The 19,221-nt window shown below is 35.8% G+C and overlaps 2 long non-coding RNA genes across 2 annotated transcripts in view; both read right to left on the reverse strand.

The window, feature by feature from the left end:
- The window catches only part of LOC118766496, a 293,006-nt gene that overhangs the window by 212,464 nt on the left and 61,321 nt on the right, over positions 1-19,221 (reverse strand). The gene's annotated exons all lie outside the window — the stretch shown is intronic.
- LOC118766497 lies at positions 517-17,558 on the reverse strand. Its single transcript, XR_005002435.1, has 3 exons — positions 17,525-17,558; positions 14,869-14,870; positions 517-663 (listed from the first exon to the last, which is right to left on the reverse strand). It is a non-coding gene; the product is annotated as an uncharacterized LOC118766497 (long non-coding RNA).

The following is a 19,221-nucleotide window of genomic DNA, read 5'->3' on the forward strand; positions in this document are numbered from 1 at the left end:
GGTAGAGTTGCATAGAGAAAGTTATACAATGCACACCTAGTTTTGTATATGTAGACAATGAAATAGCAGAGCATTATACCAGCAATAGAGTAACATTCACAGACATAGAATGTACAATATATACATACTGCCTAATAGCTTTTTAGATTTTGGAAGTCATTTGGAGTTTATGTGGTATAAATAAAAAAAGAAGAAGCCGTACACTAAAGATATGGTTCTTTAATTTTGCTTATATATAGGTGCGGTTCAGTGATAAGACGTTTACTTCGCAAACATGTGGTTGCAGGTTCAATCCTATTGTGTGGTACGAGTGTCTTCAATCATTTTCTCGATCCGACCAAAGCCTTGTGATAAGATTTACGAGACAGAAACTGAATGAAGCCCGTCGTGTGTGTGTAAATATATATATATATATATATATATATATATATATATATATATATACATATATATAGACAGATAGATATATAGATATAGATATATAAATATATAAGGCGTGAGGGTAGACATTTTTTCTCTCTGTTTATTTCTTCGTATTCCTTTCTGTTGAAGAGCGTACGCTCGAAACATGACACACTTTCTCACCTTCCCGAGCTTCAAACTATAACACCTGCTTATTGTTTATACGCCTGTCTTCGTCTTTTGTTTTTCTGTAAATTTCAACTATATAGGTGTGTGTGTGTCGGTGTAAGTATTTATGTGTGTATGTGTTTATGTGTATGTGTGTGAGTGAGTCTGTTTGTTCCCTACCACAGCGTTACAACCGGTGTTGGTGTGTTTACGTCTCCAGGACATAACATTTGAATAAGTACCTGCTAAAAAGAAATTATTACTGGGGTCGATTCATTCGGCTAAAATTTCTTCAAGGCTGTGTCCCAGCTTGGCCGTAGTCTAATGAACGAAATGAGTAAAATATGCCGATGTTGAAATTCCAATGAAGGAAACTTGGATCTAGCTTAGAAACCGGTTCTTTCTCTATTGGAAAGAAATCTTGAAATAATGTGAATAATGATACACACACACACACACACACACACACACCACAACACACACACACACACATATATATATATATTATATATATATATAATATATATATATATATGTAGTTTGGTGGTACATAGGTAGCTATCTTACGTGACTAAAGCCAGAGTAAAACTAAATATAGAACTTCCTTCTTCCACACATCGATGTTTGAATTATACCCATTATCTAATAAATAATATCAAATTTTCAATACGAGGAAAATGTAGGTTCATGTTTAGTCTTATTCTGCATTTAGTCAAATGTGTTTATTCAGAAAAATGATATATTTTTCGAAATGACGCAACGATTTGTAATGCAAGATGAGATTTCTCTAAGAATAAGCAGAGTCTTTAGCTGATAGGAAGATTTGGGTTTCACTTTAGTTTCCTGGAATATATTAAGAGAGGTGTTATCTATTTCGAAATGTTTTTATAATTTAAAATGCTGGTATTGACTTCTCTAGGAATAAGTGATATTTTAAGGATAAAGTTGATTGTAAGCAGTGTTTGTGTTTTATCGAAGAAATGGAATTGTAATTTTCGTTTTATTTCCGTTGACATCTATAAGAGGGCATTTCTTTCATTCATGGCTTCCACCGAATCTTGCTTCGCCTGTGAATCAAAATCATCTTGAGACAAACATATTAACATTTACCTCTACAGATAAAACTTTTATTGTAATCCTTTCGGTTATACAACTCTATGTGTAAAGGCAATTCAGCGCCATAACCGGCAGCAACTTACAGTTAAGAGTTACAATGCGTAAGGATTTGTGAAATGCTCTCTTATTTATAACACTTTCTATCAACCGTTGAAATATCGGTAATGTTAATATTTCATAGAGTAATCTTATATGTTCGGAAGACGGTGTTCGTTTTAATGATGCAAATAAAGAGATAGTTTTCTGTTTGACTGATAACACAATCTATAAAATTATTCCTGTTAAACTTATAGAGATTTCTGGCGCAGTGGTATTGCGGAGAGATTTAGAAGCGTAAATATTATTTGAAATTCGAAACATGCAAGTTGACAAAAGAAACAAACCATTCACCAATGTTATAAAAACTTACGAACGAACGGTGCTAAGTCATATGATTTAGGGCTGGGCTGATTTACAGGAATGATATGTTAGAGAGGCAATATTTCGTTATTGCTAGGTTTTTTCAGTCTTTGAACAACGGCCATGTTGAGCAACGGTTTTAATGGAATTTTGCTATTCATATCCAACCCAAATTCATAATTTTGTCTCGAAAATCTTGTATCGAATTCTATTTATCAGAAGGTTAAGTTGCACTTCAGCCTCAAGAAATAAGGGAAATTTAAAGTTATACATTCATAATTACGCCCAAGTAAATATGAGTGGCGATGAAAAGAAATGCAGTATATACATGAATATACACAAATATAGCCACACTAATACATGTATATCCATGGATTCACATATGTGCACATGTAGGTATATAAATAAAAAATGTCCAACATATATGTTGCTGTCCTGGAAGGGACGAATGTTGCTGTAGTTTAGCCCCAGGAAACACCGTTTCCAGCTGGCTATAGGACACAATGTGTATCCTTATATTTTCGAATAAGACACAGATATTGCGTCGTATAGCCAACTTGAAGCGATGTTTCCTATGGCTAAACAACAATAACATTTGTCCCGTCCAGCACAACCACATTATGGTGGAAAATATCCTTTACTTTAAAGAACTGTTACTGAACATCTCTCCTTGAAAGTTTTAGAAATAATGTTTATACACAAACATATATATATATGCACATATATATTATGCACATATATACACACACACACAACACACACATATATATATATTATATATATATATATATGCACATATATATACACACACACACACACATATATATATATGCACATATATATATATATATATATATATATATATGCACATATATATACACACACACACACACACACATATATAATATATATATATATATATGCACATATATATACACACACACACCACACACACACACACCACACACATATATATATATATATATATATATATATATATATATGCACATATATATATACACACACACACACACATATATATACACACACAATATATATATATATTATATATATATATATATAGACACATACATATATATTTTGAAGAGAGAAAGAGAGACAAAGAGAGATAGTTACACACACACACATAAACTCACCGCGTATGTATTATATACACACAACATGTTTTCTATGCAGGTTCTTCGTCGATATAGCACTCATCTCGAGGCTATGCTTCCGAAACCACGTAGACGCTGTGCAAGCTTCTGTATGACACGGCTATTACTATTACCACACTTAGTATTAGGATATCTCTAATGGTTATATCTTCTCATACGGAAGAGATATAATCGATAGCAATAATCCAATATTTTACACATATTTTATAGACTCCAGTGAGATGAAGTCAAAGATTACTATTTGTAATGTAGAAGGTTAAATCTTAATATTTTCAATGAATATGGTGAGCGCTGTTCTGTTGTTACACTTAAATGCTATGTAGTCAACTTGCAGTTCTATCCAGCATTTTACTAAGATGCTGGAAGTGAAACAAAATGAATGTTCTTAACATATAACTCCTATTGATTTTAATAACGCCGGCTGCGAAGAAGAGTTAATTCAATTGAGGCAGGTCACGAGTTGGGTTCAAATCCCGACGAGATCGACTTTAATTTTCGAGGTCGATAAATAAATAAATAAAGTGGTAGTCTAGGACGGTGGTAATGGCGGAAACCCTCCTTTCTTCTATCGTTTGATAAATGCTTTAGGCTTTTAACTAGACTAACGGCTCAGCAGATAAGTCGATCAAATAAGCACCATTATTTCATTTGTGTGTGTACGTGCGCGCGTGCGTGCATGCTTGTCTTTGTGTTTGTCCCGCTATCACAGCTTGAGTACTGGTGTTGGTTTGTTCACATCCCCGTAACTTAATTTTTCGGCAGAAAGACTAATAAATTACGTATCATACATAACACAAATAATAATACTGGGATCGATTCATTTACCTAAATATTCTTTAGAGCGGTGCTGCAGCATGGCCGCGATTTAATGACTAAAACATGTAAAACGTAATTAATAACTTATAACCTCTTTCTCGCTCCCTCACTCTTTCTATCTCTACAAGTATATTCCTATGTGTATGTCCGTACGCATGTGTATATGTGGTGTGTACTTGCCTCCAGTGCTAAAACGTACATTCGACAAAAGACGCCAGATGCCCAGACAGCTGCACCTAAACGTCTCGTTCCTCTTTAGTGATGACCAGTCTATAACAAGCATTCTAGCCAGATGTCCACTTTCAGACAACTTTCCTCCTACCCACCATTTACTCCAATTTCCGTGGGGCCCGGAGTAAACAATAAATAAATTATTGGTTTGAAGTTGTGTTACAATGCCAGTAATTTCAAAGGAAGGCTTAACACGATTTCATTGATTCCAATGCTGAACTGATATTTATTTTATCCACTCCGAAAAATGAAAGGCAAAGTCCACCCGACAGAATTTGAACTCAGAACGTACCTTCGGACGAAATGCCGCTAAGCACTATGCCTAGTGTGCTAGCGATTTCGCGAGATCACCTCCTTAAAAAAAAAATAAACCATCGCCTGTCTATTTCTAGATGGGTAAAAACTACCGAGCTATAAGACATTGATTAGACACAAGTTGTGAACGACACGTTAACGAAACTGCTACTCCATCACTAAAATACGAAACTGACTCTATAAATGGTACGCTAATATTCCTGTTTGAACATGACGTTAATATAATTTTTAAAGTGACACGATAACATGACAGTTTAAATGTAGAGCTAATCAGACTGTTTAACGATAATGGGGTTAATTTATCACTAACGACCTTATTTCCGATGTTATCCACTGAATTCTATATAATTTGTAGAACCAGGAATGGTTTACAGAAAGTTGTTTTTATTGATTTTTCTTTTTTTTTGTTCTTATTTATTTATTTATTGGGCTTGTTAATATCGTTTATAATGATGACAGCAAGAAAAAAATGTCGACAGGTATGAAGATGGGAAAAGACTGATGGTGATGATGATGATGATGATGATGATGATGATGATGGTGGTGGTAATGACGATGGTGGTGATGAGGACGAGGGGGAACGGGAAGGAGGGACGATAATTTGGACGAAGATGAAGATATTAGACATGAAAATAATCAAGATGATGTTGATAGTGACGATGAAGCTGCTTGTGGTAGTGACAATGATCGTAGTGATGATGATGATGGTGATACTGAAGCTGATATTGATGAGGATGAGGAGGTGGAAGGTAAGGCGATAAAATAAAGATGAAAATAATGATGCTGATGCCGGTTTTGGCGGGGATTATGATGGTGCTGGTTATGATGATAATGATGGCGACAACGATGATATCGACCTTAATGACGATAGTGATGAGAAGGAGGAGGAGGATAGTGATGAATATTAAGGATAATATAAAGATGATCATACTGATGACAGTAATGCTGATGGTTTTAATGGTGATGGTCGTGATGATGTGAATGGTAATGACAACGACGACGATGACGGTGGTGATGATCTTCATCATCATCCAAAAGACCTATATGTTATGATTGAAGTTCAATACAGACACAAAGATACATACATGCATAGATAGATAGATAGATAGATAGATAGATAGATAGATAGGTGCATGCATGCATACATAGTTAAATACACACACACACACACACACATAGTTAAATACACACACACACACATATATATATATATATATATATATATATTGGATATAAACTATATGCTTAATATATACCTATTGATTTAAGGGAAATTCATTCCCCAACAATACCAGGTATGGAAAGAGTATTTCATTGGATGCATCCACCCCTTTACAAGCTTAACGTGTCCTCTAATCAAATCTATCTGTCTATGCAGGTATCCATCTATCTCTCTCTCTCTATATATATATAATATATATATTATATATATATACATACATACAAATATTATATACATACATACATATATATATATATATAATATATATATATATATATATATATATATATATATATATATACCCGAGTTGTCGCACATATTCGCTCGCTTTCTCCCCAAAATTTAATGCCCTTAACTTACTTTTTAGGGCCTACCAATTATGAACAGTCTCACGTGTAACAAGCCGAAACTGTAACGATTATCTGAAACTTGACTGATGAATAGAAAGCTACGAATATTCCGTCCTGGTTTTCCTGTCCGTCTTGGTATCGTCCATCTGTCCGTATGTTTTCATTGTCGTCCGTTACGTTCTTGTTCTGTTTTATATATATTAGTGCGTGATTTCGGAGTTATGTAGCTACTTTTTCTAACACATCTAATAACTACGTTATGATTCCCATGCTGTCTCACCTACTATTGATGCTGTGGTTCTTGTCGTAGCTGTTGCAGTAGTTTCAGATCTATAAAAAAAAATATCGCTTCATTCCGAATTTTGCAGTATTTGTATGGTTCTGGGATAGAGAGTTTTGAATTTATTTTGATAGTTTCCTACAGCAAAAGTGTATTAATAAAGAATGAGACAATATGGCAGAGCTGACGAGACTTTCCACGATTTATTGCGACAAGACTGCCTGGTACCTAAGAGAAACACATGATCACACTTACACGATATGCGAGTACAGATAGTGAGTGTGTGTGTAAGTGTGTTTGAGAGAGAGGAGTGAAAAATATATTACACAGGAATATAAGCAGAAATAGATGCTTACATACATAAACAGAGAAGAAGAGAGGGAGGGAGGTAGAAAGATATAGATAAAAATGGCACTCCGTCGGTTACGACGACGAAAGTTCCAGTTGGTCCGATCAACGGAACAGCCTGCTCTCGAAATTAACGTGCAAGTGGCTGAGTTCTCCACAGACACGCGTCTCTCTTAACGTAGTTCTCAGGGAGATTTAGCATGACACAGAATGTGACAAGGCTGGCCCTTTGAATTACAGGTACAACTCACTTTTCCCAACTGAGTGGACGGAGCAACGTGAAATAAAGTGTCCTGCAACACATTACTCTTTTACTCTTTTACTTGTTTCAGTCATTTGACTGCGGCCATGCTGGAGCACCGCCTTTAGTCGAGCAAATCGACCCAACGACTTATTCTTTGTAAGCCCAGTACTTATTCTATAGGTCTCTTTTGCCGAACCGCTATTGTTACGATGACGTAAACAAATCACGGGGACGTAAGCACACCAGCATCGGTTGTCAAGCGATGTTGGGGGGGGGACAATCACAGACACAAACACAGACACACATATATACGACGGGCTTCTTTCAGTTTCCGTCTACCAAATCAACTCACAAGGCTTTGGTCGGCCCGAGGCTATAGGAAAAGACACTTGCCCAAGGTGCCACGCAGTGGGACTGAACCCGGAATCATGTGGCTGGTAAGCAAGCTACTTACCACACAGCCACTCTTGCGCTCACAAGTTCTACTTTACTTCTCCAGCAGTGGTCAGCAAACTCAGTCTCCCCTCTGGGATGGTTGATGAGAAAGATGATATACAGCTAAGCACTTTAAAACCATGTCTCTCCTTGATATTCTCTATTGTATATGGTATAATGTTGCATCAACTGTTTCTCACGTCTATCTATCTATCTATCTATCTATCTATCTATCTATCTATCTATCTATCTATCTATCTATCTATCTATCTATCTATCTATCTATCTTAACTAACAAGTGCTTTATAAATGTAAAGGATACCAGAAATGGCTAGGTACAATAACATACTGTTTACAGGGAAGTAAAACAATCATGAAGGCATCATGCGTTCGTGGGTTATTGTGGATATGTCAGTATCAAATCCAAACTAAACTGTAGATTCAACTCACGATATGTATGTATGTATGTATGAATGTATAAAACTGCGAATGATTTAAGTACTTATTGTTGTACCATAATGACATTCTTGACAAAACAAATCATTAAACGAAAGTATTCCATCCATGTCTATTTGTCTATTTTATCTTACTATGGCGTGTATTAACATCTACAGTATTTAATGTATTTCGTGTAAAACAATAGGTTGAGACCTGGGGTTGATGATATTACTATTCTAATAGATCATTTGATCATTAAAACACTCTCGCTGACGAAATTATACACCAATATTATTAAGCTTTTACAAATAATTCCCTTAGCTGGTAGAATCATTAGCTATCCGGACAAACTTCTTAGCGGTATTCCGGCGTCTTTACGTCTTGAGTACACACTCAGCTGAGGTCGACTTCGGAGTCGATGAAATAAGAACCAGTTACGTACTGTGGTCGATGTGATCCAATAGTGCTTCCCCCACAAATTACAGGCCTTGTGTTTGTAGTAGAAAGAATTATTATTATTATTATTGGGTTGTCCGGAAAGTTCGTGCCGATTTCATAATAGCTTACCTTTCGACCTACCCTCCCAGGTACCTCAATTCTGGGAAGAAGGTATATTCAAGTTAAAGGAAAGATGGAGACGCATTGTGCAACAAAATGTTTCATATTTGGTCGATTAAAAATGTAATGGCAAGTATTTATTGACATTTTTCTTTCCTTTAAAAGTCGACATGAACTTTCTGGACAACCCAATATAACTGAATCTAAGGCGGTGAGCTGGCAGAATCGTTAGCTCGTCGGACGAAATGCTTAGCGGCATTTCGTTTGTTCTTACTTTCTGAGTTCAAACGCTATGAAGGTCCACTTTCGCTTTCATCCTATCGAAATCGAATAAATAATTAACAACTACGCACTGGAGTCAATGTAATCGAAAAATTCCCTTCCTTCAGATTCCGGGCCTTGTGCCTGTAGTAGAAATGACTCTTATATCTGAATCTTTTTTCCATCAATTTTTGATTTTGTACGCTCCCTGGTGTCTTTTCTTCTTTTTTTTTTCTTTTTGCCATTCAGTTCTTGCTTTTAGAACTTGTTACTGTTCTCACTGTTGTTCTTGCTGTTTTATTTTAATTTAGCTGCTGTCAGCGTTGTTTTTGTTGGTTTTTATTCTATCATTAGCATTATGTTTTTAATTCATTGAAACTAATTGTTTTCTTTTTGTTATTGGCAGAAATGTCGGAATGAAATTCAATAAAATCTATCAGAAACTAGGCTAATGAAATTATCTCTCTCAAAGATAATATTTCAATTTTGAAAGATGGTACTTTCTAATTTCGTTTAATTATCGAGATAAAATAAACATACGTTCTACTTGAAACAGTAATTTTGTACAACCAATGATGACATTTCGCAAAAAAATTCAATTAAAAACAGAATTCATATAAAATATGTATTTCCTGTCATGCTAGATATTTTATGAGCGGTATATTTTTGCAATATTTACAATTACGCCATTTTCCCCTCGCTCTCCACTCCGTCATTCGTAAAGTATTGTCTTGCCAGAATCTCATTCAATTTAGCTTTGCTCGTTCTAATTGTTTTTTTTTATCCCCAGCATAATCTATTTTTTACAATGTTTTCATATTTTGAAATTTATTTCTGTCTGTAGTTGCAATTTTTTTTTTGTTTCTCTAATTCGTTTCCAACTTAAAAGCAATATGACACTTGTAATAAAATATTTATTTACAAAGTGTAAGTAAATATATATTTCCTTCAATAATCTTCTTCACTGATGAGGGAGAAAAGAAACATTAAATTTATTTTACTTAAAATCAATTCTGAGAATTCTGCTTGTGTGTGTCGAAACCAGACCAGGTTTAGATATTATCAGGACCTAAGTTGGGGGATAAAAACAGATTCGTTTTTTTCCTTGAGCACTAACACTCATAGGGCCAATAACCTGCTCTCAATGGCATATAAATAATCAAGATCACAAAGCATTTACGTATTCATATTCATTCTCACACTGCATGAAATGGCAGTATGGTCTCACGAAGGACGTATTTAAAATAATCACCTGAGGAAGCACATCTTACACCTTGGACAAATGATAGTGTTTACATATCATGTCAAATCTATCATCTCATGAATGTACGACATGTGTAAAACTTTGTTGAAACAATTGTAGTGATTTAAAAAATAAAAACTGTTGTTCAATCCAATTTCTGTTATCTGTCTATCTATTTATCTAGCTATCCTCCATACCATTGTCTTTATATGTTATATATACAGATAAACGGACACCTCTCTCTCTCCCTATATATATATATATATATATAGATATATATATATATATATATATAATATATATATATATATATATATATATACAGAGAGAGAGAGAGAGAGAGATGAGAGAGCGAGTGAGACAGAGAGAGGGGGACAGACAGACAACAAGTGGAAGAGAGAACACATCAAATAGGTTTTGCTTGTATCCATTTTCTAGACTAAACTTGGAACATAGTACGAATATGTCGTGCTCTTTTCTTTATGTAAATACACAAAAACACGTGGAGTTTTGAGTACGAAATGTTTGTCTTACAATTTAAAGTAAAATCTTACTATATATATATATATATATATATACACACCTATATATAGTTTTATATGTATACATACATATCTATATACTTATACACACACATACACACCTATATATATATATGTATAAATTGTACTTCATGTTAGAAAGTCGGAATTGAGATTTGCAGTTTTAGTTGATAATAATTTATAGGTTTAGAGGATGAATTTTCTTAAAGATTCATATGTGGTATATGAGAGTATATATTTCATTCCCATATCAAGAATATTAATTTTATAGAACCCATGTGCCGAATATTTAATTAAGACACTATATTTCTGTTCCGAATCCTGGCTGAATAAATGCTGAACTCCGTACCAGAAAATTCATGAAAATTCTATTAAATAAAACATTTATCCACATTTTCTGTGTTAATTATTCATATTTCTGGTTCGTTACCAACGTGTATACATGTGTTTGTGTATATATACATATATGTGTGTGCGCGTGTATGTTTGTGAGTGTACTATGTTTGTATGTGTGTGCGTATGACACATAAAATCATTCCTGTATACTTCAAGCCACCGATCTTTGTATGCATTCAAAACTGTTATTACTACAGCTACAGTAAACCTTACAGCGAATAAAACAAACAAACACATACAAGAATGACAATAGACTTGTTACATTCACAGCTGTCAATAGTTATCTTCTGTGTTTTGTTTTCTGGTTGTTTTTTTCTTTCATTTTTTTTTTTTTTAAATAAACTCCGGAAAGAAAATATTTCACTAGTTTGCATCCGTGCAACCACGTTACAAGAAGCGATAACAGAGAAGCTCAGAAAATAATTCACGCTAGCATAGCCAATTCATACAATCTGAAGGCTGTTTGTTTTGTTAATCTGAACATTTATACGGCGTCAATGAAAACGTAAGTTTTTGTTGAAATCTCTCACTTTTTCTGCTAATTTTTCTGGTTTATTTTCTTCTTGTCTTTTTCAGAATACACACGTGATCGAATACAGACTACGTCAAGATCACTACGAAAACATTGCACACACAGATTTTAAGGAATACAGCAATAGGAGCAGTAGTTGGCACAAAAAAGGAACATCAACATCAACAAGTAAAAGAAAACAAAGGCGGTTTTATATGGGTGAGGGCCATGCCAGCAATAACAATCAGATCTCTTTTAAATCTCGTCTTTTCATTACAAAGATAACCAATATGAAATATACTTTAGATTTACCCATTGCCTGTCCAAAGCATTCTTTCCTTTTCTACTCTAGGCACAAGGCCCGAAATTTTGGGGGAGGGAGCCAGTCGATTAGATCGACCACAGTACACAATTGGACTTAATTTTTCGACCCGGAAAGGATGAAAGGCAAAGTCGACTTCGGCGGAATTTGAACTCAGAACATAAAGACAGACGAAATACCGCTATGAACTTCGCCCGGCATCCTAACGTTTCTTGTTTTCATATTGCCCACAAGGGGCGAAACACAGAGGGGAGCAAACAAGGACGGACAAAGGGATTAAGTCGATTACATCGACCCCAGTGCGTAACTGGTACTTAATTTATCGACGCGGATGAAAGGCAAAGTCGACCTCGGTGGAATTTGAACTCAGAACGTAAAGACAGGCGAAATACCGCTATGCTAACGTTTCTGCCAGATCGCCGCATTTCCAAAGCGTTTTCATAAGTTTGTCTTCAGAGTTTACGTTTTAATTCAGATTTTCAGTTTGCCTTTCCATGGAATCGGCTTAATCCTTTTGTCTGTTCTTGTTTGTCCCCTCTATGTTTAGGCCCTTGTGGGCAATAAAGAAATATGAATGGTTAAGAAATACGCTTCGCAACCTTAACGTACCGAGACCGATCCCAAACAGCCACATCTTGGGCCAATTACATTTTCAGTAACCTCGAGACAATCTCAAACTGTGTTAGTGAAATTTGGGACCTGGAAACTGTATAGAAACCCAACGGGTGTATTTTACCTCTTAGTCAAATAGTACCACCTTTTTTTTATTACATGCTGCATCGCGCTGAATCTGCCTCAGAATTAACTCAGAGGTTAATGTGACCGCCAAAAAAGAACCACGGATGCATTAATTCAGGAAAAGGTGATTCACTTGTCTGAACTACCGAATCCTCACCGTAGAACAATAATGAGCACTCTAGTAGTAGTAGTATTAGTAGAGGTAGTAGTAGTAGTAGTAGTAGTAGTAGTAGTAGTAGTGGTGGTGGTGGTAGCAACAGCAATCAAATCAGTTTCAGAAGCGAAAAATATGATGTAAAAAAAACAAAACAGAACAAATGAAAAGTGGAGTTGGTAACGTTTTTGTTTTGTTTAAATATTGAAAAAACTTCCTGTATTAATATCGAACACGGAAAGCTTAATTTTTCGTCCATTGTTGGTCTTGATCAACTTCACGTAGTTTGCAATTAATAAATCTCAGACTAAAAGTTTTATGACAATAAAATAAGTACAGAATTGTTATCACACACAAACACTTATAACGCACACACATATACACTCACCGTGATATAGCTTCATGTATAGCTACAAAACTGCTCCATTCGACACTCTACGTGGTCTATACTGTCCGGTAGCTTCCCATTCGTGGAATTATCAGATTTCATTGTCGTTTTAAGCATCCCTCGGGGGTAGTTTTTGTCAACAAATCACCTGAGTTGTTTCTGTTGGTGGAAATTTTTCAACTCAGCATAAAACATATACAAGAGACAGCCATATTAATATGCAGGACGTTCACTGCAGGTCTTTCCGCCTCGGTTCCAGACAGACACACAAACACTACATAGATCTTTGTGTGTGAGTGTGTGTGAGTGTGGGAGTGCATGTTTCTGTGTGTGTCAGTGTGTCCCGATGTGTATATTTCAGTATCATATGTTAGAGTTTACAAATACAATACTTATAATACTCTGTAACTGCTAATGTGCATCGGTATTGTGTATTATAGATATTCCTGCTATATTATACAGATATATCAAAATATACATATACAGATGTATGTATGTATGTGTATATATATATATATATATATATATATATATATATATATATATATATATATATATATATCTATATATATATATAAGGGAAAGTTTACGAAAATAAACAAAAAACGAAGGCAGGTGGAATACAAACAAACAGATGTATTAGTATAGCGCTCAGGAATAGAAAAAGTGTTTACGTTTCGAGCCTACGCTCTTCTACAGAAAGGGCCACAGAAAAAAACAAGGAGAGAAAAAAATGTGTGTAGTGGCTATTTGTGATATGTCTTTGGGTGTATATGTTTGTACGTGTGTTATATGTGTGTGTGTGTGTGTGCATGTTTGTGTACGTGTGTATTATCAAAGAATATTTAAGGAAAACATATAGTCCTATATATAAATGCATGTCTACTTCATGATATGAACTATTTACTACATATGAAATAAGGAAAAAATTGTTTCATGTATTACAGATATGTATTTCCAGTCAAGTGACTTGATGTGAGATCGTGTGTTGAAACAAAAACATTCGGTGCGTGGAAGATGCTTGTAAGGTTATAAACATCTTCCACGCTGCAATTGTTTCATGTACCTATCTCTTTGTCGCTTTTCCGAACATTATACAGGCAAGCAAATTCAAAATACACACACTCACACACATACACAAAACCATACACACACACACTGATGAGACCCCCTTCGGTCATGACTGACCATAGAATTGCACCTAGAAATTTACCCTTCCAGGCACACGTCCGGGCAAGGCTTTTTATGGAAGACCAGCAGTCCCTCATGCATACAAGCTTCCTTTCTCCACGCCACCAGTGTTATTCAAGGGAAAGGCAAAGGCCGATACAGCTTGGCACCTGTGACGTCACAACCTATTTTTGCAGCTGAGTGAACTGGATCAACGTGAAATAAAGTGTCTTGCTCAAGAACACAACACGCGGCCCGGTCTGGGATTCGAACTCACAACCTGACGATCGTAAGATCGACGCTCTAACCACTGAACCATGCGCCTTCAGTAACACACACACACAAATAGATAGATATATAAAGACGAATATAGGATAAAGTCGAATAACCGTGAGATTGCACTTAGAAAGTTCTTCTCGGAACAAGTCCGTGAAATGTTGTTAGTGGGAGACCTGCAGTCGCCCACGTAGGCAAATATCCCCTCTCTACTGATATTCATCTAGAAAAAGGCAAGGGCCAATACAGATTGGCTTCAGCGACATCGCAACTAACTTCTACGGCTGAGTGAACTCGAGCAACGTGTAATAAAGTGTCTTGCTCATGCACACTACACGCATCACGGTCCGGAATTTGAACTCACAACCACTGTGTTTGTATGCATAAGTATGTGTTGTGTATCGTTTTTCTGTTTTGTCCTCCACCACAACTTCACAACCGGTCTTGGTTTGTTTACATCCCCTAAACAAGCGGTTCAATATAAAGAGACAGTCGAATGAGTAACAGTCTTAAAAATGAATAAGGTGCAGGCGTGGGTGCGTGGTAAGATGCTTGATTCCCAACCACATAGTTGTGGGTTCCGTCCCATTGCGTGGAGCCTTGGGTAAGTGCCTTCTAGTATAGTCTCGGGCCAACCAAATCCTCGTAAAGGGATTTGGTAGACGGAAACTGAAAGAAGACCGTCGAGTATATATATATGTATATGTTTGTGTGTGTGTTTATACCCCTACCATCGCTTGACAACCAATGTTGGTGTGCTTACGTCCCCGAAACTCAGCGGTTTGGCAAAAGAGACCGGTGAAATTAATGCTAGGCTTATTAAGAATAAGGCCTGGGGATCGATTCGTTTGCCGAAAGTGGGTGCTCCAGCACGGCCGCAGTCAAATGCCTGAAACAAGTTTAAAAAAAAGCAATTGGCTCGACTAATTTGTTTGAAAATTCTTCAATACATTGCTCCAGTATGGCCTCACTCTAATGACTGAAACACGTAAAATATAAAACATGTATTCATTAGATAATGATAGTAGCTAAAAACGTAACAATGGCCTCTTGTTTAGACTTCCGTTTCGTCTGACGATGTCAAATATTTTCAATTAAATGAAACGTTTCGTACAAAAGACGAAACGATAGCATATTAGGTTTTATAAAAACTAGTTCCGCTAGTCTGCAACGTAAATGTGCTTACACGAGCACATCTATTGGCCGGCAGGCGGCGAGCTGGCAGAAACGTTAGCGCGCCGAACGAAATGCTTAGCGATATTTCGTCTGCGTTACGTTGTGAGTTCAAATTCCGCCGAGGTCGACTTTGCCTTTCATCCTTTCGGGGTCGATAAATTAAGTACCAGTTACGCACTGGGGGTCAATATAATCGACTTAATACCTATGTCTGTCCTTGTTTGTCCCCTCTATGTTTAGCCCCTTGTGGGTAATAAAGAAATAGGTATTTCGTCTGTCGTTACGTTCTGAGTTCAAATTCCGCCGGGGTAGACTTTGCCTTTCATCCTCTCGGGGTCGATAAATAAAGTACCAGTTACGCACTGGGGTCGATGTAATCGACTTAATACCTATGTCTGTCCTTGTTTGTCCCCTCTATGCTTAGCTCATTGTGGGCAATAAAGAAATATATATCTATTGGCCGGCCTCCTCGTGTGAAAATGTATATGCTTAGGTTAGTCTGCAGGTGTGTCACCGTTTCGCGTATGTCTATGAAAATCTGTAGTTTGCGTGCGCATCTTTGTACGTATACGTATGTAACTAGGTGTGCATGTATCTGTGTACACAAACACACACACACACACGCACATACGTGCACACACTTACACACACATATCATCTGTTATCTTTTGTTTTTGTTATTGGACGCTGACCAAGCTTTCAAACAGGTCGACCCCACTACTTAGTTCCTTTACTCTTTTACTTCTTTCAGTCACTTCACTGCAGCCATACTGGAGCACCTCCTTCAGTCGAACAAAGGACCTGTTCTTTATTAACCTACTACTTATTCGATCGGTCTCTTGTGCTGAAACACTAAATTTCGGGGACATAAACATTCTCTCCCTGTGATATTTTTTCCCACTTTTTCCTCGTTTCTGACGAAGAGCGCAGGCTCGAAACGTAAAAGACTTCCATTTTTCCCGAGCGTCAAACTAATACACTTGCTTGTTCCTACACCTGTCTCCGTCTTTCTATAAATTTCTATTGCTTTTCTTGTTATTCAATAAATTTCATACATATAATTATATAGTTACATATGTAAGTATGAATATAAATATATCAATACAATGTAGATGAGATGAAGTAGAGTTATCTGTGCGTGGTATATGATTGGATGTCTTATTTGCAGAGTAGATTAGAATAGAATTTTAAAAGAAATTACGAAAAAAACACCCCAGAAAACCTCGGTAATGTGTGAGATTATTTACAGCATGAAAAGCCTTCCAGAATGTTGATTACGTGGGAGCACACAGCTGTCTCATAAAGCAGTTCCAGGTTATGCGAATACAAACTGATTCTGTAAGAAACAACGCTGGAACAATGATACGGTTTATATATATATATATATATTACTTACACAAATACATTTAAATATATATATACATATATATATATATATACACACACACACACTCACACATATATATCTCGATACATGCATATATATATATACACACACACACACACACACATATATATATCTCGATACATGCATGTATATATACATACATATATATATATATGCAAACACATTTACTTATATATATACATACTGTTGTATATGAATGTATGTGAACATATATATATATAAAGATAGATAGATAGATAGATAGATAGATAGATAGATAGATAGATAGATAGATAGATAGATAGATAGATAGATAGATGTGCGTGTGCTGGCGTGTATCTCACGCAACATGGTTGAAGTCTAGTAATGCCGTTGGTAGAATATGTAGGGAGGAAGATGATAAAACATGATATGATATATATATATATATACACACATACATACACACACACACACATACATATATATATATATATATATCTATATATATATATATATATATATATATATATATATATATATATATACGCATATACTTATCTTATTTTTTGTATACACATACAGAAATATATAAATGTGTATACATGTATGTGTATATCTACATTTATACGCGCATACACACACACACACACACACATATATATATATATATATGGTGATTTCTATATATTTTGTTACATTTTTTACGCTATTCTTCCGTATATTATTCGCTTCTTTGTTTCTTTATTTTCCACCATTTTGTGTCTGCTGAATTTCTTTTTCTTTTTTATGCGTTTCCTGTTTTCGTTCTTCGAGTCATTCCTGCCGAAGTCTTCTTCCTTTTCTTTTCTTTTCTTTTCTTTCTCACTCATTTTTTTCTTCTAATTTCCTTTGCTCATTCGTTTATTTGTATTTATGAATATTATTCTTTCTATCTGTCAGATTGTATTATCTATGTCTATATCTGCTCGTATATCTTTTATTTTGATCTATCATTTTTCGCCAACTACATCGCTCATTCTCCGTACAACAAACGTATCATGATGTTGCATTAGCTGTTTATTCACGCATAATGTTTAAAGATATTGCATCGTTTGTATTTGATTAAATTTATATTTTAATTGAAAACTATTCAATAGAAAACAGACAGAAATATATTTGAAGAGAGAAAGAAAAAAATCCTTCTTTAAGAATTTGTTTTTACTGGAAACGTTGTTAGAGATGGTAGGGGGAAATCAGAGCTGTGATCGTCCTGACGATGATGATGGTGATGATGATGATGATGATGATGATGATGGTGGTGGTGGTGATGAGGAGGGTGCTGGTGGTAGGGTGGATATTCTGCTTGAGTTTATGCTAATTATGATGCTGCTTCTGATGAGTATTATTTTGCAGCTGTTGCTGTGGTTGCTGTTGTAGCTGCTGTTTCTACAGCTGAAGACAACTATGATGATGATGACGATGATGATGATGATGATGATGGCGGCGGTGGTGGTGGTGGTGGTGATAGTGATGATGATGATAATGATGATGATGATGATCATCATCATTATGACGATGACGACGGTATTGGTGATGATGATGATGATGACGATAGCAACAATGAAGACAACGATTATAGCTGTGGGAAACGTGAAGACTTTGATGAAGATGATGACGACGATGATGATGATGACAACGACTACGATGACAATGACGACGGTGCCGCTGTTCTTGTTGCTAGGTGATGGTGATAATAACAATAACAACGACGATAAGAACGAATGGGCGTCGACGATGATGACGATCATGAGCATGATGAGAGGAAGATGATGAGGATGAGGATGATGTTGATGATGATAATAATGATGATGATGATGATGGTGATGAGAACGATGAGAATGTGAGCGTTGAGGTCTACAGCGACGACGACGACGACGATGGTGATGATGATGGTAATGTTGATGATGACGATGATGATGAGGATGGTAATGATGACGATGATGATGATGATGATGACGATGATGATGATGACTACGACGACGCCGAAGAGAATGATGATAACGATCATGAACAAGGCCATCATGATGATTATTTTAACGATGAGAATTTAATTGATTGCTGGCTATGTATGTGATCGAATTCATTGATCGATATCAAGAGTGAGCTAACGATGGAAACAGAAGTCTTAGGAATAGA

This window comes from Octopus sinensis, linkage group LG1, assembly GCF_006345805.1.
Source record: "Octopus sinensis linkage group LG1, ASM634580v1, whole genome shotgun sequence".
Taxonomy (NCBI): Eukaryota; Metazoa; Mollusca; class Cephalopoda; order Octopoda; family Octopodidae; genus Octopus; species Octopus sinensis.